Source organism: Dermacentor andersoni, chromosome 6 (genome assembly GCF_023375885.2).
Source record: "Dermacentor andersoni chromosome 6, qqDerAnde1_hic_scaffold, whole genome shotgun sequence".
Taxonomy (NCBI): Eukaryota; Metazoa; Arthropoda; class Arachnida; order Ixodida; family Ixodidae; genus Dermacentor; species Dermacentor andersoni.
The window spans coordinates 83799050-83822031 of NC_092819.1; the positions used below are offsets into that span (position 1 = coordinate 83799050).

Below are 22982 nucleotides of genomic sequence, written 5' to 3' on the forward strand. Positions count from 1 at the left end.
ACAAAGGCGCAAGTAATGCGGTGCCCTCACTGTGTGTCACTAATCTTCGTCTGAGCCACCCGCGATGTAGAGGCGTGGGATAGGTTTCTGGTAGAAGTCCTGTATTCGCGTGGGGCCAATGTGGACGACGATGGCCGCACTGACGACAATGAAGCAGTCGAGCTGAAAATGGCGTCCACAGGTGCATCGAAGACGCTGTCGCTGGCGGCCTCCGACAGCAAGCCCAGGTAGCCCACGAAACAATACACCAGGACGGCGACCTACGCGCAAAGCGCGAGTCTCGAATGAATGGTGTCCCAAGTTAATACGAATATTCGGGAGACACCCATTAAGATGCGAATGTCCTGTCGCGTGCGTCAAGGAATTGGGTGCCTCCACTCATTACATCGACATATTTTTGGTCCCATTGCAAGGATATCCGTGTTAGACATTCCAAAATATTTATGGAATATCCACAATGACATTTATTGCGTGCTCAAACATTCTCGCATAACTAAATAAAAACTAAATGTGACGATAATTGTTCTGCCTTTGTTGCAAGCATGCGAAAATAATCAACGAGATGTCCTCGGAGATATCATTGTAAACTCTGACGGATTTTACACACGTGCCTTCTGAATTATCGGAACGCAAGTACGCATCACAACATGCCCTTTCCCCTCAGGCAACACCTGGCGCGCTCGCGTTCCGCTACTCCCGCTGGGCACTGTCGAGGCGCGGTCGTGGCGTGGCGTCGCAGCTATTGGGAATTTAGGCCGCTACATACGCAGTAGTCTTCAGAAGAGTATAGGCTTGGGCTGGTTGGTAATACATAGTTACACTGGCAGCATATCGCGGGAAGGACGATCGACAAAGACAAGCCAAAACAAACGCTAAGTTAGCGCTTTTGCTGTCTTATCTTTGTCGATTGTCCTTCCCGCGCTATGCTTCCAGTGTAACATAGCAGAAGGCCAGCTCTTCCGCTCAGTGAGACATCTGACGCTTTCGCATCAATATTCCTAAGAGCATGAGCGCACGACTCACCCTGATGAAAGCTACTGTCGTGAAGACAGCCAGCGGAGTCCATAAGTGAACGTGTCCTTCAGCCTGAAATAACAAAGAGGAGCTTAAGCTTAATTTATTTGCACTCTGAAGCCGCGCTCCCGTTGCGCTATAATTTAGGACGAGAAGAAATATTCCCGCTCTCTTCAAGTGAGAAGCAAGTTTATTAGTGATAAGGAGACGTGTGACACGCGAAATTGTCCAGATTGCGAAATTCTGCGAATTAGACTGAAGCTCCAAGATTGCTTTCTGTTCTTTCCTTGCAGTCATTTCTCTGGAATTTCGGCGTGGTTGCTACTTGCTCTGTGTTTCTCGAGCGACCGAACTGCTGCTGCTTGTGTAATGCGAAATAAAGTTTTGTCATGTTTCTGAAATTGATGGAAGAAAAAGAACTGCGCAGATCTTTTCTCGTGTTATGAAATTCTTCGCAAAACATTTTTTATGAATTCTTGCCATGAACTTTCGTCTAAAGCCTGAAATTCAAGGTAAAAAGGATCTGTCTGCACAGCAGTTCGTTTGTCTGATCCCCTGTGAAACTGTGACCACTTCTGAAAAGATGTGTCGTCGGCAGTTGCTGTTCTGACGAAGATAACTCTCGTCGAAAGGTTGGCTGCAGTGATATTCCTTGTTCACTGACTTTTGATCACTTCAAGCTGTAAACTTCTGTCTTTATTGGATTGAATTGCTGGACTTGGATTTCTGGCTTGCTTGGAGCGAGAATTCTTTTTCTGTATTTGAACATGGCAGGCAAGAACACGCATTAGGAAGTTCGCAGATGAGGCAGTTATTGGGAGCCTCAGTTGAAGGCTGCGGTGGTCCCTCTTTGACTTGCGCCTTATTCGGGGTATATGATGAATGACGGACTCGTGTTTAACGTCTTACATCAGTCACAGTTCTGGGGACCTGTCTCGGGGGTGCGCTGCAGCGCCCTATCGAGAACGTATACAGAGTAATACTTTTACTAGACAGCCGAACGCCAGGTCCATCACTGATGGTGTACTATTTATTCGATAAGTGCGAGATTTAGAGAAACAACTTGAAATCAAATTAAATCAGTTTATTTTCATTTCGAGAATGAGGGAGATAATTGGTGAATATACGTTGCTGGTGTAGCAGTATTGAACATCGCTGCTTCTCTTCAGCATAATAGGAGCCTTTCGCATAGAATGAAAAAAAAAACAAATAAGAAAGAAAGAAAGGCCTTCAACTAGCCTTTTAAATTCAAGCTTCATATTTTATTGGCCCTTTGTAGGGATGCTATTTACGGCATGATACAACGGTGTTGTAGGCTGACTCACCTCAAAGCCTATCAGGGCACCTGGCGTGATGTTGGCTTCAGGTGTTTCGTTTGTGTGATCCTTTCGAGCATAGGGTCGAACCTGTTGATAACAGTAAAACGATAAGGCATTTTGAATAGTTAAACATATTTATTCTCAGTTTTCTTTCTTAGTTGATGAAGCGATGGCGTACTCAAATGCAAATAACCGAAATTCATAGATTGTAAAGAATGAGAGGGCAATACCGTTCTTGCAGTCCGCAGAATATTGGAAATGATCATGCTCTTTTCGACTACGTGCACGAACTAGCTGCCTGCGGCACCTTACAGTGTGGGTGAACAAGAATGTTCAAGACTTCTTGGAAAGGACTCGGGTCAAGAAGTACATGAATTTTGGTGGTGCCTCCGTGACGTGTGCGAGCACTGTCCAGGGAATTCCGATCGACAAAAGGAAGAATTTGGCTGCGTTTCTGGGCCGCATGGCAACGCAGTCACCGTAAATGGCGCCTGACTGCCATTGGTTCACGAGTGAAACCGTACCAGAAATCTGTGGTACGATCATTTTGTGTGTCGTCAGTACATGACAGACATCACGAAATCATTGCATGCATGCATATTTCACGTAAAGCAACTAAGAGTTATCAAACCCCCAGGCTTCAGTGTCGGGGCTTCCCCTGGGCGATCTAATGTGCGTAGCTCGTCAAGGACGCAGTGGAGTGAAAACAGTGCAGGAGGTCAGTGCAGGTTGTGTGTAAAACGAAGCTCTTTCCGAGCATCTCGTAGTCTCCACATTGAATTTGTCGCGTTTCAATGCCCAGGAGCAGTGCGCCCGGTTTATCTGAGGTTTGCGGGGGTTTGAAGTGTCCATGACGCTTAATGAAGCACAAGAAACCGGCTGTAGGCCGTTCACGCAAGTATACATAGATATAACATCATTCAGAGTAATACGGTACTGCACTGAAGGCTACGGGGAATATTGTGGTGCTCGAGATGCTTGAGATTGAGCAGGCAAAGCTCTGACAGTGGTAGGCGCAGGTGCATAGATCTCTTGCTTAGATCATCCCAGCTGTAGCTTGCACCCTTGTACCGAATGATTGAGAAATGATTGTGAGGCTCGTTTGAATCTAACCGAACCTCGGCGTCTTTGCAGTGTGTCAAGTACAGCGCAGCTTCCTTCGCTTTCATATTTTCTCGGCTCTTCTTATCAGATGCCCTGGCAATAGAGATCTGCTTCTTCGAATTCATAAAGAAAATACAGCCTTCCATATCTGAGAGACATTTGCCGCTGGCAAGACACACCAAAAAGGTAGAAACTTTTCTTTGTGTGTGGGTCCATCTGAGGCTCTGTCTTTCAGCAAATACCAACTCCGCCAAGAAGTAGTTCTCAATAATTGACAATCTGAGTGTAAGACTGAACTGGATCGGCTCGTTCGCTTACTTGACCGACGGACTCACCGATTCGCTCGCGCACTGTCTCCCATTTTCCCTCACTTTCACCCAATCACTCTTCCCAGATACTCTCTCACACTTACTTGCAGGAGAGTACTCCGCACTGAAGTCACGCATGAAGTGCTCCAAAGTAGGAAGATGGCGAAGCCGTTCCATGTGATGAACAGCTTCAGAACGCGTCTCACCAGCTGCACCGCGCAAATGTAAAGAAGTCAGTATATCACGGATAATTTCTCTCTAATAAATGGGGCTGAGGCGCTAGTTTTACGAGCCGCGCATTCGTTGTGATTTGTGCAGCCTTCTTGACTGAACCAATATGTGTGCAAAGCGAAATTGGGTAAATTTCAAGCACAAGTGTGAATCGACGTTATGCAAAACATTTTGCAGGTAGATGACAATCTGGCATCCTTCGGGATTCTGCAAAGTGTTACCAGATGACGCAACACGTCCGCGTTGGGCGAGCAATTTCGTGCATGACGCGAATGTATGTGCGACGACAATGGCAGGAGGACGGCACGATGATGACTTGACGATGATGGGGACGACGATGGCATGACGATTAACTTATTGTAGTCATTCAGGAAATGACACGCGTATTATGCCTGTTCTGTTAGGACCTGGGTCTATTCAGAAAGTGGTGTGCCTGATGAAATAGACCGTTACCGAAGGCGATGAGGCATCTGAAAGCACTAGCTGCCATGAAGGAAGTAGCGGTGGGGGAGGTTAAACTGGCGCACTTTTGCACGAATAGAGACAAATAGCTAGTACGTGAAGTGACGCATACGGCAACAGTCTCAAACTAGCAGTCGCAAAGTCTCAAACTTTCCACATCGAAAGGAGTATGGTAAGGTTGGTAGTAGGTTGGCACGCGGCTGAAAGAACAGAATGTAACCTGACAGGCAGATCATGGGGTTTTTGAGCCCCAGGATCCTGGTCTAAATGCAACTATCGCACAAGTATATATATTTTTTTGAAGAGGTACCAAACGAGGCGAGACGGGAACCTACCTACTCGCGATAAAGTGGCTTGGTAAGAGGCAAATACTGCTTCACATTAGAACAGAACCAAACTGAAGGGACCACGTGGAGTAGAGGGCACCGTAACGACATTTTGAGCAGAACGTACTAAGTTAAACTGGAAGAGCCATCTGTTGATCTACAGGATTGAACGTTTGACGTTAAGGCGAAACATCTGCTCACTACTGCATTGGCTGTAGCGCGATGGTAGGTGTCGCTTGTAGGTTATCGCGACGACTATGCGAAAGATTCGGGGAAGTAGCTACGAAGGCCTTCGTATTAATATCAACCGTGTTGTTTATATGATTTCTATAGCGACGAACATGTGCAAATTATGGCTGCGTGCTATTGGACCCGTGTTTGCAAACGTTTCATTTCGTTTTCCATTCTCTTCCTTTATCACGCGTCGTAATGAGTGACCGAACCCGGCAATAGCGGCTTCACGGCGGCGTCCGAGTCGATGACGAAGGACGAACGGGAAATGAAAAGGATCGTTACAAAAATACGAACTCTCAATTGCGGCAGCTCTGCTCTTTAGGTGCGTGGGTTTTGGAGACAAGGCAAACGTGAAGCAAGACGTTTATTATTGCCTTGAAATGTATGGACACTCCAAGCCCATTTCTACCGTCGACGTCGCCGTGAGGTTCCGTATAAAGTCCAATGGCGAGAACACCGTCGCCGCGCGCCCTGCGCTGTATGTGCGAATGAAATCGTGCGGGGGGAGCCGACGATCGCAGCTCAATCTCGCCCGTGCGAAAGAGACGAAAGCGGGGAGGATGCGCGCAGTCTTCCGTGGCGCGCGAGGCACCCAACGTTGCTAGGCGCCCAACGCTGAGAGGCACGGGATGGGGGAGGGAAGGGGGGCGGCGTTTTACTGCGACTGCAACTGCGCATGTGGCGGCTGTGCCCGGTCGTGCGGCGGTATCTTTAGAACTATCTGCGGTGGGCAGAGTCTATGTGCGTCGACTGCACGTAGCTTTGCGCATGCTGTGTGTTCGCGGCGCTCACTTTGCATTGAAGCCATAGAAAGTACAAATGTCACTTCGCTCGCTGCTGCTGCCGCGTTCCTTCACGCCAGCGCTTTGACAGCGAGTTTCCGCAGTAATCGAGTGAGATGTGTTCATGTTTCCTTGTGCGCGCGTGACACCATGCTTGTTAATTTAGTCTGTGTGCCTTTGTTTACAAGTTTATGTGGCCTGTAAGACTAGCATCCTTACTTCGTATAGCTGCCCACTAATTTGCTATCGTAATCGATGCTTCGCCTTTCGAGCGAATAAACTGCGACTTCTTTGTTTAATGAGACCAAAACTGTTGCAGTTTCGCGCGAAAGGCGAAGCATTGATTACGATAGCAAACTAGTAGACTACTATACAAAGTAAGGCCGTATAAACCTGGAAACATTTGTTTACTAACTGAATTAACAAACACAATGTCAGCGCACCCAAGCAAACAAGAACACTTCGCACTCGATGAGCGCGGACGCTCCCTGCAAAACGCTGGACGCTGGTGTCAGGAAGCGCGGCAGCAGCAGCGAATCGTCTTCGTGCGGTCTATCCCTCCATCGCAAGAGCGGCGAGAACACAGAGCGCACAAAGGTATCAGCCGTCTGCAGATGCCTTTGAAGATACGGTGCGCGCTACCGTGCAAAGTACGAACTCGTCGGCGGAATCTAAGCCTCCCGCGCTGCCTCCCCGCCTTCCTTCATATATGGCGCGCGAGAGTGAGCCGCGATCGTCAGTTCCCCTTGCGCCAGGTCGCGAAATGCGCACTTGCTGACGGAGCACAACGCGCGGCGACGGCGCTGTCGCCCTTGGACTTTATACGGAACATCACGGCGATGCCGACGACAACGGCAAAAATGCACAGGGAGAGTCCACGTGATTGCTCGCAACAACAACATAAGGAATCTGGCAGAGTTAACATACAGCTGGGCAATGCAAAAAGTGACACGTACCACATCGCCATGACACTTATGAATCAACTGTTGACCCTTCCGTCGGCAAACAGCTGCAACTGCTTCTCGTGAGCGGCATTCGTGCTCCCTGTCTTCCCCCTCACACCCCTTTCCCGAGTGTGCGCTCTTTTTATATGGTTATCAAAAGTGAAGCGCCTTCTGGTAACATTCCGTTAAAGCAATGTTTGTACAAGTACTGACTGCATTATGTACTGGACGTTCCTACAGGTCATGCAGATGACTTTTATGAACATTACCTTTATTAAGGTCTGGTGGCTGGCGATATCGAGCTCTGTATTTTTACTTTGTTGCTGTTTATTTTCGACCGCTAGAATTCGCAGTTTTTGCTTATAAACCGACGAGACGATACGAAATGACAGAAAGCGCGTCCTACTGAAGGGCTACAAAAGCTGCGAAAGCGGCACGTATATGTTCGAAGGCTTTTATGCTTAAAATACTACATTGCGAAAGTTTTGATTGACTTGCCTTCGAGTCAGCCATGACACCCATGTTATGTTGACGGGTTTGCTGCGACAAAATAAGGGTTTGTTCGTGGTCATTACAGAGACAACGAGCACATTCCAGGCACTGTTATGAGTAATCGCTTTACTTTTTAACTCTGTAGATTTTCACAAAACTCATGGAAGTATTGCATGAAACAAGGCTTTGGTTTTCCCGGCGGCCCTGGGAAATTTCCCTTCACGGTTGAAGTGTTAACGCCGCTTTTGATCACGTTGAGCACAACTGCGTCAGCAAATATAAGAAGAAAAATTTACATGTTTTCTCGATTGATAGAGCATCTCCTTCATCGAGCTATTAGCGAGAGAAGAAAAGCGAACATCTACAGCAGGACTGGCTTGTCACCATGGAGTGACGTAGGCAGAAGTCTCGTTCGGGGTGGACACATGACAGCTCGGCCTCCTCCTTATAGATTTTATCGAGGGATCAAATACATGACTAACTGCACTGCAAAGATGCTGCAAACGAAACTTTGAACGCTACGCACTGTCAAGACAAGTAAAATCTGTATTTTCTCATAAAAGAATATACTCGTGTATCCCAAAAATTGTGGCCGAAATAAGTGGTATCAATGGTTCCATGCTTTTTGTCTATTTAATATGTAAAGAAAATATCGCACGAACTTTACAACGCTATGAGTTCGAAACCAGCAAAGCAGTGCATGCCGCTGATATAAAAAATGTACCCGCCGTGGCAGGGGCGGGGTGCTTATGGGGCTTCAGCTCGCCCCCCCTCTCCCCCCCCCCCCCCCGATATATTTTCGCGCTGTCATGCACCGCCGACCTCCGGCGCCGGAAATCATTCTGGATTTTGTTTCGAATGCTTTTTTTTTTTTGCGCTGGAACAGACACTTCGGCACAAACATCGCGAACTCGGGCTGGATTTCGCGGCGACGCCCATGCACCGGGTGTCACATAACGCAAGGAGCCGCCTCATCCGAGCGGAAAGCTTCAAGAGCGTTTTGATGGCGAGCTCATGGCGAGCGAGCTCGTCGCGGGATCTCGCGGAGGCCGCGGAATCTATGGAGCGCATGGATTTCAATTGCGAAACTTTATAGGCGTAATATTCTCATATACTTTTGATGCGAAGGGTGCACTGTCATTTCCATGCTTTAGATTTTCAATTCCATAACACTGTGGGTTTTTATTGTTCTTATAAACATTTGACACCAAGGGTGCATTGATATTTCTGAAGTCGTACATCGCACCATACAACGAGACAAGCCAAATCAACACACTATCAGACAAATTGACAAAGCATGCAGCGAGGTCTGATGAGACGAAGCGTTGTGGGGGTTCATTTGTGCCGTCATATCACAGAAAAGAATATCAAGATTTTTTGGACCTGCTTCTAAGTGTCCATGTCAAGACACTAACTCATCAAAGGTAACTAGGTTCTTATTTATTTGCCTACTTTGACTTTTATTCGCGAGGACACATTGAGCCTCTTCAATTTTCTTGTTCTCGCTACCCGCGGGCTGCCAGAGCCAGTTCGCGTTTTTCTCGTGTTGCCCCGACCACCGCGCGGCGCACTTAAGTGCGCGTTCGTTTTTGTCTGGCCGATAGGATTTTTGTCTGGCAGAGTTTTGGACGTTTTCTGGCTAGCAGACGAGAAAAAGAAACAATGGTTGCTCGCCGCCATCACTGTGGGAACTCGACGGATTGCAACGTGTTCGCTTGAGCGCAACCTATCCGGAAAGTCTTGTCTCGACGCTGTAGGATACCGAGCAGTATGCGTATGGTTATTTGTGGACCAAGCGTCTCACGTTTTCTTTGATATTCCTTCGGTAGCCTCATTAAGTGCACTTTCAATTGTGGCCGACGTGCTTTCCTTTGAGGTTTTTTTTTTTTCATTTCGGTGCCCCCCCCTCCCCCCCCCCCCCCCCACACACACACACAAAAAGAAGACATTGTTGCGTCGCAGTGAATAGTCGCATGGCTAAAGTTCGCTTTTGTTACTTCTTCTTTTGCTGAAAGTAATGGGCCACGGGATGTCAGTTACCGGATACTCTTACTATATTATTGCGCCAGCAATTATACGGACACTCCATGCAGGCGCATTCCTGCCGTTGCCCTGATGTTCCGTATAAATATATTGAAGGGCGATAAAATCGTAACCGCGCGCCGCATGCTTTATGTGCGAGTGAAACCGTTGGGGGTAAGGGGTGGCATGGGTGAGCCGACGATGGGGGCTCAGTCTTGTGTGCGCAAGGGCGAAAAGTGGGGAGGAAGCGCGCCGCCTACCGTCGCGTGCGATACATTAGGGGGAGTGCATGGAGGGGGGGGGGGGGGGGGCTTAGGATTCTGTGATCTGTGAATCTTTGATTGCGCAACATGTTTATTTGCCTTGTTTGACGCATTATATACATTTACGTTTCCTTATATATGTAGATTTATTGAAGACATTTACGTATATTTAAATGTCTTGTTGCGAGGTTTTGTGTATACATGCAGTGAACTTTGTTTCCAGTGACACTTTTCTTGCCCTTTATCAAGCTGTATCTTCGCATTTGTGTATTCCATTGTATCTTCGCATTTCTAAAGTACGAGGGCGAGTCAAATGAAAGTGAGCCTACCCACCTCGCGCAATAATGGTTCGGTTCAATATGTGCGAAACATGCACGTGGCACACAGGCATCTCTCATTTACAAAAGTGACACGCAGGTGTGAGGATAAATGTTCTTTAATGCTCTCGCACACTGGGTTGAACATGGTTGCGTGACATAATGTACACTCCAAAAGTTGCACAGCGTGATGTGAGGTTTTTCACAGCTGAAGGCGTTTCCCAAAAAGAAATTATTCGCCGTATCGCTGCCGTGTGCGTTGAACATTGCATTTCATTGGTCACTGTGAAGCGTTCGAGCAAACGGTTCAAAGAAGGACGTGAAAGTTGTAAAGACGATCCAAGACCGGGCTAAAGTCACCGTGCTATCACCCCGAATACAATTGCAAAGGCTGATGGCCTCATTAGACAAGAACGGAAAATAAGCATCGATGAACTGGCAGAGCGTGTGAAGTTCGATTCACACCATAATTCATGAACATCTCGCTTATCGGCTCTTGTTTGCGCAATGGATGCCAATATTATAGAAATCACCGCCAGAAGACGGAGAGGTTCGGCGCTGCTTTGACTCATCTGATCCGGTATCACAATGAGGGTGACGACTTCTTGTCTGCAGTTGTCACCGGGGCCGATTCATGGTGCCACTATTATGAGCCTGAAACACGACGGCAATGCTTACAGTGGAAGCATTCGAATTCACCACGCCCAAAGAAAGCAAAGGCGTTATTTCTGCCGGAAATGTGTTGTTGACTTTTTTTTTTAGATCGTTAGGGACCATTACTGATCGAATTTGCTAAACCTGGAGAGGCTATCAATCGTTTCCTGGTATTGTGAAACGCCGGACCGGCTGCGTGTCGCAATAAAGATCAAAAACTTGGAAAATAGACTAATGGGGTCATCTTGCTCCACGACAATGCTCGTCCCCACATCGCTAATGTGGTTAACACTAAACTGGCAAACTTCAAGTCGGAAACGCTGAAACATCCGCCATACAGCCCAGACCTGTCACCTTGTGACTTCCACATTTTGGGGCAATTAAATAACCGCTTTGGGAACCAGCTTCGTGTCGGACGATGACGCGACAGAGTCAGTTACCGACTCTTTGAAGCAGCAACCCAAGAAGCTTTATAAGACGGGAATCACGCGACTCGTTAGTCAGGGGGACAAATGTCTATATGCTCATGGAGACTGCTTTTAAATAAAGCACGCCATTTGTCGTATATTCGCATTGGCTCACTTTCATTTTACTCGCCCTCGTGTATTTTGCAGAACTCCTGCTTTCTATATGGCCTCTCTGTTGCAACTATAATTTCAGTCCGATTACTCACAATACACGACCGGTGACCGCTGCTCCTGCGCAATATATTGGAACAAAGGACAGCGTCATTGAGCCTGGCCGTTGTATATGTATAAAAATGTGAACAAGGTTCTTGAATGACAACGTTTCATCAAAATATGCCTCCTCAACGTGTTAATTTTATGGCCTTTACATTTTTTTCTTTAAAGTTCCAAAACCACTCTCCGATTATGAGGCACGCCGTAGTGGGAGTCTACGGAAATTTGGACCACCAGGGGTTTTTTAATGTGCATCTAAATCTAACTACACGGGTGTGTTCATATTTCACCCCCAACGAAATGCGGCCGCCGTAGCCGGGATTCGATCCCGTCACCTCGTTCTTAGCAGCCCAACACCATAACCACTAAGGAACCACGGCGGGTACATTTTTCGTATCAACGGCATGCACTGCTTCGCTGGTTTGGAACTGATATGGTTGTAAAGTTCGCGTGATATATTCTTTACATATTAAATAGACAAAAAGCATGGAAACATTGATATCAGTCATTTCGACGGAGAGCGGCGCGCTTCCTCCCCGCTTTGCTCGCTTGCGCACACAGGACTGAGCCACCATCGTCGGCTCACCAATGCCACCTCCCTCCTCCCTTTTCCCCTACGCTTTTACTCGCACATATATACAGCATGCGGCGCGCGGTCACGGTGTTATCGCCCTTGGACTTTATACGGAACATGAGGGCGATGGCGACAGCAGGAATGCGCCTGGAGTCTCCATATAACTGCTCTCGCAACAATATATTAAAGAGTATCTAGCAACTGAAGCGTCCCGTGGCCCATTACTTTACGCAAAAGAAGAAGCTGTAACAAAATCGAACTTTCAACAAGCGACAATTCGCTGCGACGCAACAATGTCTTTGTTTCTTTTGGCAGGCGGGGGCACCAAAATGCAAAAAAAAAAAAAAGAAAAAAGAACTCAAAGGAAAGCACGTTGGCCACAATCGAATGCCTCCTTTGGGCATCTAATGTGGCTACCGAAGGAATATCGAAGAAAACCTGATACGCTTGGTGCACAGAGAACCATACGCATACTGCTCGGTGTCCTACACCGGCGAGACAAGACTTTCCGGAGACGTTGCGCTCTAGCGAACGCATTACAATCCATCGAATCTCCACAGTGATGGTGGCGAGCGACCATTGTTTCTTTTTCTCTTCTGCTAGCCAGAAACTGTCCAAAACACTGCCAGGCGAAAATCCACTCGGCCAGAGAAAAACGAACGCGCACCGAAGTGCGCCGCGTGGTGGTCGGGGCAACACGAGAAAAACGCATCCGAGAAAAATTCAAGCTGGCTCTAGCAGCTCGTAAGTAGCGAGAACAAGAAAATTGAAGAGGCTCAATGTGTCCTCGCGAATAAAAGTCAAGGTAGGAAAATAAATAAGGACCTAGTTACCTTTGCTGACTTTATTGTCTTAACATGGATGCTTTGGCGCAGGTAAAAAAAAAAAATTGATATTAATTTGTATGACATGACGGCACAAATGAACTACCACAACGCTTCGTCTCATCGGACCTCGTGGCGTGCTTTGTTAACTTCTGATAATGTGTTGATTTGCCTTCTCTCGTTGTATGGTGCGGTGTACGACTTTAGAAAAGTCAATGCACCTTTGGCGTCAAATGTTTATGAGAACATTAAACCGATAAAGTTATGGAATTAAAATCTAAAGCATGAAAATGTCAATGCACCTTTCGCATCAAAAGTTTATGATAACTTTATGCCTATGAAGTTTCGCAATTGAAATCCATGCGCCTCCGCGAGAAGCCGCGACGAGCTCGCTCGCCATGAGCTCGCCATCAAATCGCTCTTGAAGCTTTGCGCTAGTATGAGGCGGCTCCTTGCGTTATGTGACTTCCGGTTGTATGGACGTCGCCCCGAAATCCAGCCCGAGATCGCAATGTTTGTGCCCAAATGTCTGTTCGAGCGCAAAAAAAGTATTCTAAACAAAATCCAGAATGATTTCCGGCGCCGGGGGTTGTTTGTGTCGGCGGTGCGTGACAACACGAAAATATTTCGGGGGGGGGGGGAGCGAAGCGCCACAAGTACCCACCCCCCCGGCTACGCCCTCATTCGTCACCACGGGAGGGTTCTGCATTTGAAGCACACAGTGAAAGACGCCCGCGAACACGCGCAAATTGCCTCGAGCGGCCAGTGGTGCAGCTATTGTGCGTGTATTCGCGGGGTTTTCTCACGCTTGGAAGAACACTTGTATGTAGCACGACTTGATCAACAAAACGCTGTATCGGCAGTTTTTCATGTCCTACAATTTTCTCATTGACACTTTTCATCTATAATATTTGAGAAGTTGGCCTATCAATTCAGACGCATTATGTAATTAGGCGGAATGCAAACAAATAATGTGAGTATCTCCAAGAGACGGCAAACAACATTACCTTGGTTCTGCCTAGCTACGTGGCATTTGCATATTTTTAAATCTTGGTGCATGGTAGTTTGGACACCCTGTTTAAGCAGTGCTTCAGCTGACGGAAGATTGAGGAAGAAACGGTACACGAGAGAGTGACACAAGCACAATCAGGCAAAGCAAGCAGGTGATCGTAGTGGTTAATTAGGTGGCCGATCTAAACGAAAGTATTTCGTGTTTAGGCTACTCAATATTGCACGAACGTTATGCATTTCTGATTTGTATCGTGTGCCCTCTAATATTGCACTGGACTGAAACAAATGTAAATTTATCGTCGGTGCTAACATTTCGTCTTCGTGACACCAAATACAAAACCTTTCAGCACTTACGTAGTAAATGACCCATATCAGGAGAATGTCGCTGGCGGCGTTGGTGGCGTACACGAAGTCAATGATAGCATTCACAGCTGCCAACTCTGTTATTAAAAAAAATAAAGGGAAACGGGCAGAATGACTCTTATCAGCGAGAGACATTGACTGTGAAAGATGAAACAAGAAGAAGCAAAAGCAAGACTCCTGCGTGGTGCAGCTAGTCATTGCAATATCTTCCACATGTCCCTTTTGTGAAATCTATATTCCTAAACATTATGTACATCAATACTTCATCATCATCATCATCAGCCTGGTTACGCCCACTGCAGAGCAAAGGCCTCTCCCATACTTCTCCAACAACCCCTGTCATGCACTAATTGTGGCCATGTTGTCCTTGCAAACTTCTTAATCTCATCCGCCCACCTAACTTTCTGCCGCCCCCTGCTACGCTTCCCTTCCCTTGGAATCCAGTCCGTAACCCTCAATGACCATGGGTTATCTTCCCTCCTCATTAAATGTCCTGCCCATGCCCATCTTTTTCTCGTTTTTTTTTAATACGTCTTTATTTTCTTTCCTTTCTTTTTCTTGATTTCAACTATGATGTCATTTACTCGAGTTTGTTCCTTCACCCAATCTGCTCTTTTCCTATCCCTTAACGTTACACCCATCATTCTTCTTTCCATAGCCCGTTGCGTCGTCCTCAATTTAAGTAGAACCCTTTTCGTAAGCCTCCAGGTTTCTGTCCCGTACGTGAGTACTGGTAAGACACAGCTGTTATACACTTTTCTCTTGAGGGATAATGGCAACCTGCTGTTCATGATCTGAGAATGCCTGCCAAATGCACCCCAACCCATTCTTATTCTTATGATTATTTCACTCTCATGATCCGGATCCGCTGTCACTACCTGTCCTAAGTAGATGTATTCCCTTACCACTTGCAGTGCATCGCTACCTATCGTAAACTGTTCTTCTCTTCCGAGACTGTTAGACATTACTTTAGTTTTCTGCAGATTAATTTTTAGACCCACCATTCTGCTTTGCCTCTCCAGGTCAGTGAGCATGCATTGCAATTGGTCCCCTGAGTTACTAAGGCAATATCATCAGGGAATCGCAAGTTACTAAGGTATTCTCCATTAACTCTTATCCCCAATTCTTCCCACTCGAGGTCTCTGAATACCTCCTGTAAACACGCTGTGAATAGCATTGGAGAGATTGTATCTCCCTGCCTGACGCCTTTCTTTATTGGGATTTTGTTGCTTTCTTTACAGAGGACTACGGTGGCTGTAGAGCCGCTATATATATCTTTCAGTATTTTTACATATGGCTCGTCTACCACCTGATTCCGTAATGCCTTCATGACTGCTGAGGTTTCGACTGAATCAAACGCTTTTTCGTAATCAATGAAAGCTATATATAAGAGTTGGTTATATTCCGCAGATTTCTCTATCGCCTGATTGATAGTGTGAATATGGTCTATTGTTGAGTAGCCTTTACTGAATCCTGCCTGGTCCTTTGGTTGACAGAAGTCTAAGGTGTTCCTGATTCTATTTGCGATTACCTTAGTAAATACTTTGTAGGCAACGGACAGTAAGCTGATCGGTCTATAATTTTTCAGGTCTTTGGCGTCCCCTTTTTTATGGATTAGGATTATGTTAGCGTTCTTCCAAGATTCAGGTAAGCTCGAGGTCATTAGGCATTGTATATACAGGGTGGCCACTTTTTCTAGAACAATGTGCCCATCCTTCAACAAATCTGCTGTTACCTGATCCTCCCCAGCAGCCTTCCCCCTTTTCATAGCTCCCAAAGCGTTCTTTACTTCTTCCGGCGTTACTTGTGGGATTTCAAATTCCTCTAGACTATCCTCTCTCACAGTATCTTCGTGGGTGCCACTGTTACTGTATAAATCTCTATAGAACTCCTCAGCCACTTGAACTATCTCATCCATATTAGTAATGATATTGTAGGCTTTGTATCTTAACGCATACATCTGATTCTTGCCTATTCCTAGCTTCTTCTTCACTGCTTTTAGGCTTCCTCCGTTCCTGAGAGCATGTTCAATTCTATCCATATTATAGTTCCTTATGTCAGCTGTCTTACGCTTGTTGAATAACTCCGAAAGTTCTGCCAGTTCTATTCTAGCTGTAGGGTTAGAGGCTTTCATACATTGGCGTTTCTTGATCAGGTCTTTCGTCTCCTGCGATAGCTTACTGGTATCCTGTCTGACGGAGTTACCACCGACTTCTATTGCACACTCCTTAATGATGCCCATAAGATTGTCGTTCATTGCTTCACCGCTAAGGTCCTCTTCCTGAGTTAAACCGAATACCTGTTCTGTAGCTTGGTCCGGAATTCCTCTAGTTTCCCTTTTACCACTAACTCATTGATTGGCTTCTTGTGTACCAGTTTCTTCCGTTCCCTCCTCAAGTCTAGGCTAATTCGAGTTCTTACCATCCTATGGTCACTGCAGCGCACCTTGCCGAGCATGTCCACATCTTGTATGATGCCAGGGTTAGCGCAGAGTATGAAGTCTATTTCATTCCTAGTCTCGCCATTCGGGCTCCTACACGTACACTTACGGCTATCCCGCTTGCGGAAGAAGATATTCATTATCCGCATATTATTCTGTTCTGCAAACTCTACTTATAATTCTCCCCTGCTATTCCTAGAGCCCATGCCATATTCCCCCACTGACTTGTCTCCAGCTTGCTTCTTGCCTACCTTGGCATTGAAGTCGCCCATCAGTATAGTGCATTTTGTTTTGACTTTACCCATCGCCGATTCCACGTCCTCATAGAAGCTTTCGATTTCCTGGTCATCATGACTGGAGGTAGGGACGTAGACCTGTGCGACCTTCAATTTGTACCTCTTATTAAGTTTCACAACAAGACCTGCAACTCTCTCGTTAATGCCGTAGAATTCCTGGATGTTACCAGCTATATCACTATTAATCAGGAATCCGACTCCTAGTTCTCGTCTCTCCGCTAAGCCCCAGTAGCACAGGACGTGCCCACTTTTTAGCACTGTATATGCTTCTTTTGTCCTCCTAACCTCACAGAGCCCTATTATATCCCATTTACTACCCTCCAGTTACTTGAATAACACTGCTAGACTCGCCTCACTAGATAACGTTCTTACGGTAAACGTTGCCAGGTTCAGATTCCAAGAAATGCGGCAACGAATTTGACAAACAAAATCATACGCCTAAACGAAACACTAGACGTATTTCCGATAGTTTTATTGTGACAGCAATTATATAGGCAGCCCAGGCGCCTTTTTGCCGTCGCTGTCGCCGTGAGGTTCCGTATGAGCGAAAGCTTGCGAGAGTGAGCCGGCGAACGCGGTTCAATCTCGCGTGCGCTAGCGAGGAACGCGGCTCGGATGCGTCCCTCTCCTGTGGCGCGCGAGGCAGTGGGGTAATTATGGGGTGAGGCGAAGGAGGAGGGGCGTTCTTCTCCGGGGGCCGCTACGGTGCCTCGATGTCCTCCTCACCTGCCGCTCCGTATCCCCCATTCCCCATTACGCTGCGCCGTGCTCCCATATGGGCTGCAGAACTGAGCGTATTTTCCCTCTCCAAAATCACGAAGAAGAAGAAGAAGCTCCGTATAGAGAGGAGGCAACCGCGGCGTCTCCTACGGCGTTAGGCACGCGAATCGCGGACGTCGTAGTAGACACCTTTGGCGGACGCCGTAGTGACGCGTTGCCGGCGCTCGTGTGTCTTGAAAGCGGTCTGCGACGTGGCTAAAGCATGCTAAAGTGCGATACCGCGTGGGCCTCGTCTTCAAAGCGATCTGCGATGTTTGCAGAGTGCGCGTAGTCCCGGTCACACAGTTTCCTACAAAAATTACTAGAGGGAACTCTGGCGCTAGTGTCTACGGGAGCTGCAATGGGAGTGGTTGTCCCAGCATGGGAATTATGGGAAGTACGTGGATTTGCCTAAACTTCGTCCTTTTTGGCTTCAAATGGCTTTGTGACTTTGTAAACTCGTCATTTTCAACAGTGTATTGCGTAATAAATAATTAAATAAACATCATTAAAATTGCCCCACGGCAGGATTCGAAGACAGGGACTTTAGCACAGAAGCCTGATATTGAAACCATTACGCCACGGACGCATGTATCGGCAAGCGAATGAAGCGCCCTTATGAATTTATCGCGGGCATGCCAGTGCCTTGAGACGCTCGGCGCGTTTCAATTTGGCCAGCTGGACAAGCTCAATCATTGCATTGTATTGCATTGTATTGGGTTTTATGGCGCATAAGCAACTCAGGCTATCATGCGCCAAACAAATGGTATAATATATTTCAAAAATTGGGTATCCTCAGCGAAGGTCCTTGTCCGGACAAGGACTCTGAGGAGCCCAACAAATCAAATGAAGAACTAAGCCTTCTTCTCAGGACTGAGAAAGTGGGTGAGGTGCATCATAAGATGCGTGGAAAAGCTGGGTAAGAATTTTTAGAATTAGTAGTTCTGTGATATATTATAGTTCGTTTAGGATCGCTGCGTCTTTCAAAAAACTAAAAACAGATGATGTTCCTACAAGTGGTTTATCTCCTAAAAGTAGACTGGGATGGAAGGGAATGCGTTCATTGTAAAATTCAGTAAAATATTTTTTCCTTAGCCATTCGAGTTGTGTGCACGAGAATAAAATGTGATTTACAGTGAGTTCATCTCCACATTTCTGACGTAAGGGTTTGTCTTGTTTTGTCAGTAGAAAGTTATGTGTTAGGTGTGTGTGTCCGATGCGCAGGCGGCATAAAATTACTTCTATAAAACATTCCTGATGTCTGCATGATCTCCATTCTCCTAGAATAGGTTTTACTAAATGTAGTTTGTTCTTTTCTTCGCTATTCCATGTACCCTGCCATTTCTCTTCAAGCTTGTTTTTTACTAACTTCATGCAATCTGCATAGGGTATATTTACAGTACTGACATCCTTATGGCAGGCTTGAGCGGCGTACGCGTCAGCTCTCTCGTTGCCTCTAATTCCATGATGGCTTGGTATCCAACAAAGCTTAATTTCCTGTCCTTGTGTTTGAGCAGTTATTATGTTATGGATTATATTTCCTATTAAAGGTTCCCTTACGTTTCTGGCTTTCATTGCTGTGATTGCACTCAGCGAGTCCGTGTAGATAATGCTCTTTTGAATGTTCATCTCGACTATTTTTGATACAGCCACCGAAATGGCATGACATTCGGCTGAGAAAATTGACGCGCACTGAGGCAACCTGACTGCCTTTTCCCATTTATCTTGCACTACAGCACTTCCGACGTAAAGTGATGTTTTAGAGCCGTCAGTATAAAATGCTGTGTGTTCTTAGTACTTTTCGTCTAGCGCCAAAAATTCTTGTATTATATGTTCACGTGGAGTTTGCTTTTTATGAAATTGTGTCAGTGTGTAGTCACCTACACAGGGAAAGGTGTGCCAAGGTGGCAGTGGTTCGGGTCTCTGGGCTACATCAGGCAGTGTGTCTAGAAGACCTAATTCCTGGCAAATTTCTTCAAATCGGAGAATAAGAGGTCTTATCGCATTCGGTTTGTTGTTAAAAAGCTGCTTAGACGGGCACTTCATAACTATGGAGTAGCAGAGATGTTTTGGTAGTGAACGGGTTTTTAGGACGTATGCACATGTGAGCATGGCTCTTCTATCTGCGAGGGCTGGTTCGTTACATTCGACATATAGGCTGTTTATGGGTGATGTCCTGTATGCCCCACTTGCAAGGCGCAGACCTGAGTTATGAACTGGATCTAATTGCTTCAGGTAGGACGGTCGAGCTGAGTTGTATACTATGCACCCATAATCGAGGCAAGAGCGAACTATACTGCGGTAGATGTGTAAAAGGCAGGTCCTATCAGCCCCCCAGCGTTTATGTGAAAGCACCTTCAATATGTTTAATGATTGGGAAGTTTTCTTCTTCAGGTTCTTTATGTGTGGCAGGAAGGTCAGTTTTCTGTCAAAAGTTATGCCCAGAAATTTGTGTTCACTTTTTACCGGCAATTCCGCTTCGTTCAGGTATAGTCTAGGATCTGTCTGTAGGCCACGTTTGGGCGAGAAAAGGATGGCCGCTGTTTTCTGTGGGGAGAACCGGAAACCATTTCGGTCAGCCCACGTTGAAAGTTTATTTATTGTTAACTGCACTTGTCTTTCGCATGTTGCTATGTTTGAGGACGTGCAAGCTATCTGAAGATCGTCGACATAGATTGAATACATAATTGACCTTGGAATTATTTTACTGATTGAATTCATTTTAACAACAAAGAGGGTCGTGCTTAAAACACTCCCTTGGGGCACTCCATTGTCTTGAATGAAAATTCTCGACACGGTTGAACCGAGGCGTACATGGAATGAATGGTTTGACAATAAGACTTTTAGGCAGTTTAGCATCCTGCCACGAATGCCAAGCTCAGCCAAATCGTGAAGAATTCCGTACCTCCAGGTTGTGCCATAAGCTTTCTCTAAATCGAAAAAAACCAGCAAGACATTGTTGTTTATGTATAAAGGCTTCACGGACAGTATTTTCAAGACGAACCAGGTGGTCTGTTGTGGAGCATGCCTTTTTGAAACCGCACTGATGGACATCGAGAAGCTCACGGGTTTCTAGCACGAAGGTTAATCTCATATTCACGATACTTTCAAAGGATTTTGCGAGGCAGCTGGTGAGCGCTATGGGCCTGTAACTACTGGGAGAGGTTGGTGGTTTTTCGGGCTTTAAAAATGGAACGATGATGGCCTTCTTCCAGGCTTCGGGTAGTTTACCCGATACCCAAACCTTATTAAAAAAACTTAAGAGTGCCTCTACGGCAGGTTCAGAGAGATGGGACAGCATTTGATAGTGTATTCCGTCAGGGCCGGGTGCAGTCTGTTTACCAGCGGACAAGACCATGTTGATTTCTTGAACTGTAAATAACTTGTTATATGGTTCATTTGTATATCCACTTGTAGGGAGTCTTTGTTTCTCGGCTGTGTTTTTGTACGTAAGAAATGATTCTGTGCAGTTGGATGAGCTGGTAACTGCCGAAAAATATTCACCTAAAATGTCTGCCTGTTCTTCTATGTTTGTCTGTATACCAGGGGCTGTTAGAAGGGGAAGTGTGAAAAGGGAGTATTTACCATTTAGCTTTCGTACCATTGCAATTAATAGCAATTGTCCGCGTTCCCAGCGTCTTCTGCACTTCGAAGAATACAGATTGCGCTGAAATATACGACAACAAGATTTATACAGCGTAATATACAAAGCCACAAGAACATCTGAATCCACAAGCACGAAGATCAGACAAATCCATGTACGTCCCATCATTCCCATGGTAGGAGAACGACTGCAGCCCCAGAGTTCCCTCCAGTAATTTTTGTAGGAAACTCTATGGTCCCGGTAGCTTCGTATGCGCTGTGCTTTCGACCTTTCGTGCGCGTTGAAGCGACATATGCACGAAGGTCAATTGGCTCGTGGCTGCTGCCGCGATTCCTAACTCCTGTGTTTTCACAGACAGTTTCCGCTGTCATCGAGCGATGTGTGTTCATGTTTACCTGTGCGCGCGTGACACCGTGCTGGTTAATTTTGTTAAAACACGTTGACGGGCTAGTTAGTTTGAATCCACAATAGAGTGTGTAAACGCGACTGAACAAGGACGTACTAAGAAGCAGACGCACAAAGACAGCGCTGTCACCGTGTGTCTGTTCATTTCTGCGTCCTCAATCAGTCACGCTTACATATTCTATCATTGTTAATTTAGTTAGTAAGCGAATGTTTACAAGTTTATACGGCCGATAAAACTACTATTCTTACTTCTTACAAATACCTACTAATTTGCTATCGCAATCGGTGCTTCGCCTTTCGAGCGGAACTGCGAATTTTTGTAAACCTCAGTTTCATGAAGTGTTCTCGTTTGACTGAGTGCTTCCAATGAAATGTTTCTGAAATACGCTTCCTCCAAAACTCCCTACAAAGCCACTTCCCCTATAAGAGTGTCAGCTTTAGGCAGGCGCAGTAACTAACGCTGTTCGCACGTAGATGCAAAACGAAGCTTACCGGACTTTTTAGCTATGCCGAAGGTTTCTTGGCTCCATGGCTGAGAGCGCATCAGGAGACAGAGGCAGTTCCACCCCTAGAAGCGCCAAAAGGTCTTTATGTATCACCCTGTTCTAGCAGCAGCCACATAGCGCACTGCAGGGAAAGGCGAAAGTGACAGGGCCCAGCTGGCATTCTGCTCGCTCTGTTTGAATTCGTTCACGGGACATGCCATGCGCTTCCACCGAAGCTAAACGTTCGCCTCTAAGTGTCATTGTAGTTATTCATTAGCTTTTTACTACAGAAAGCTGTGCATTAGCATGTCAGATGCCTTAGCGATGGAACTTGATGTGTCAATAGAGCGAAATTCCGGCGCAAAGTGACACGTAATCTCGAACACAATGCCCAGCCCACGCAACCTGCAACCACCACATGCGTGGCAAATAACAGCAAAACGTTTAAGCCGTAGAGCTGTCGGGAATAACAGGTATGAGAACGTGTAAGCAACATTAGGAATGGTCTACAGGATTCTCTGTTTTAAGACGGCACATTGTAAAAGAAGATTCGTTCCCGGCTCTGGTCAATATGCAAAATACACGTAACGGTGTCAGCGAGTGTGCGTCAAGAAACGCCGAACTGTGCCTTCGGTCGGAGCCAAAATAACGCCTTAACTTAGGTTCCGTTCCTTACCATTTGACTGCGGGAGCTCTCAACGACATTATGAGCGCCTCCAACGATAGCTAATCTTTCTGGACCACCGTTCGAATCAACATGGACCAATAAAATAAGAAAATTGGCCTCATGTTGTCTCGGTCCAGGGAGGTTTACAGCTACAGAGATAGTACTTACGAGGCAGCAGCTCGTGACGGCCATGGCGATGCGAGTACGGTGTTGTGGGGTGTTCATTGCCTCGTCCGGTGGCCGCGACAGCGCAGGTCGGCGCGGGGGAAGGAATGCCTCACTCAGTAGCTGCGCCTTGTTTTCTAGCAAGCGTGGCTGAAGTCAAGCACTCGGACACGGCAAGAGGCAGAATGGGCAAGTTGAGACCTCCTGCAGAAACGAAAATTGCTTGCTCGGGAAGAA

The 22982-nt window shown here is 46.4% G+C and overlaps 2 long non-coding RNA genes across 2 annotated transcripts; both read right to left on the reverse strand.

Moving 5' to 3' along the window:
* Positions 1-2083: 2083 nt before the first annotated feature.
* On the reverse strand, positions 2084-3950 carry LOC129382377 (uncharacterized). Its single transcript, XR_008610444.2, has 2 exons — positions 3850-3950; positions 2084-2420 (listed from the first exon to the last, which is right to left on the reverse strand). It is a non-coding gene; the product is annotated as an uncharacterized lncRNA (long non-coding RNA).
* A 3271-nt stretch (positions 3951-7221) lies between these two features.
* On the reverse strand, positions 7222-22005 carry LOC129382378 (uncharacterized). The gene is made up of 3 exons (XR_008610446.2): positions 21921-22005; positions 13916-14001; positions 7222-7264 (listed from the first exon to the last, which is right to left on the reverse strand). It is a non-coding gene; the product is annotated as an uncharacterized lncRNA (long non-coding RNA).
* Between the last annotated feature and the right edge of the window lie 977 nt (positions 22006-22982).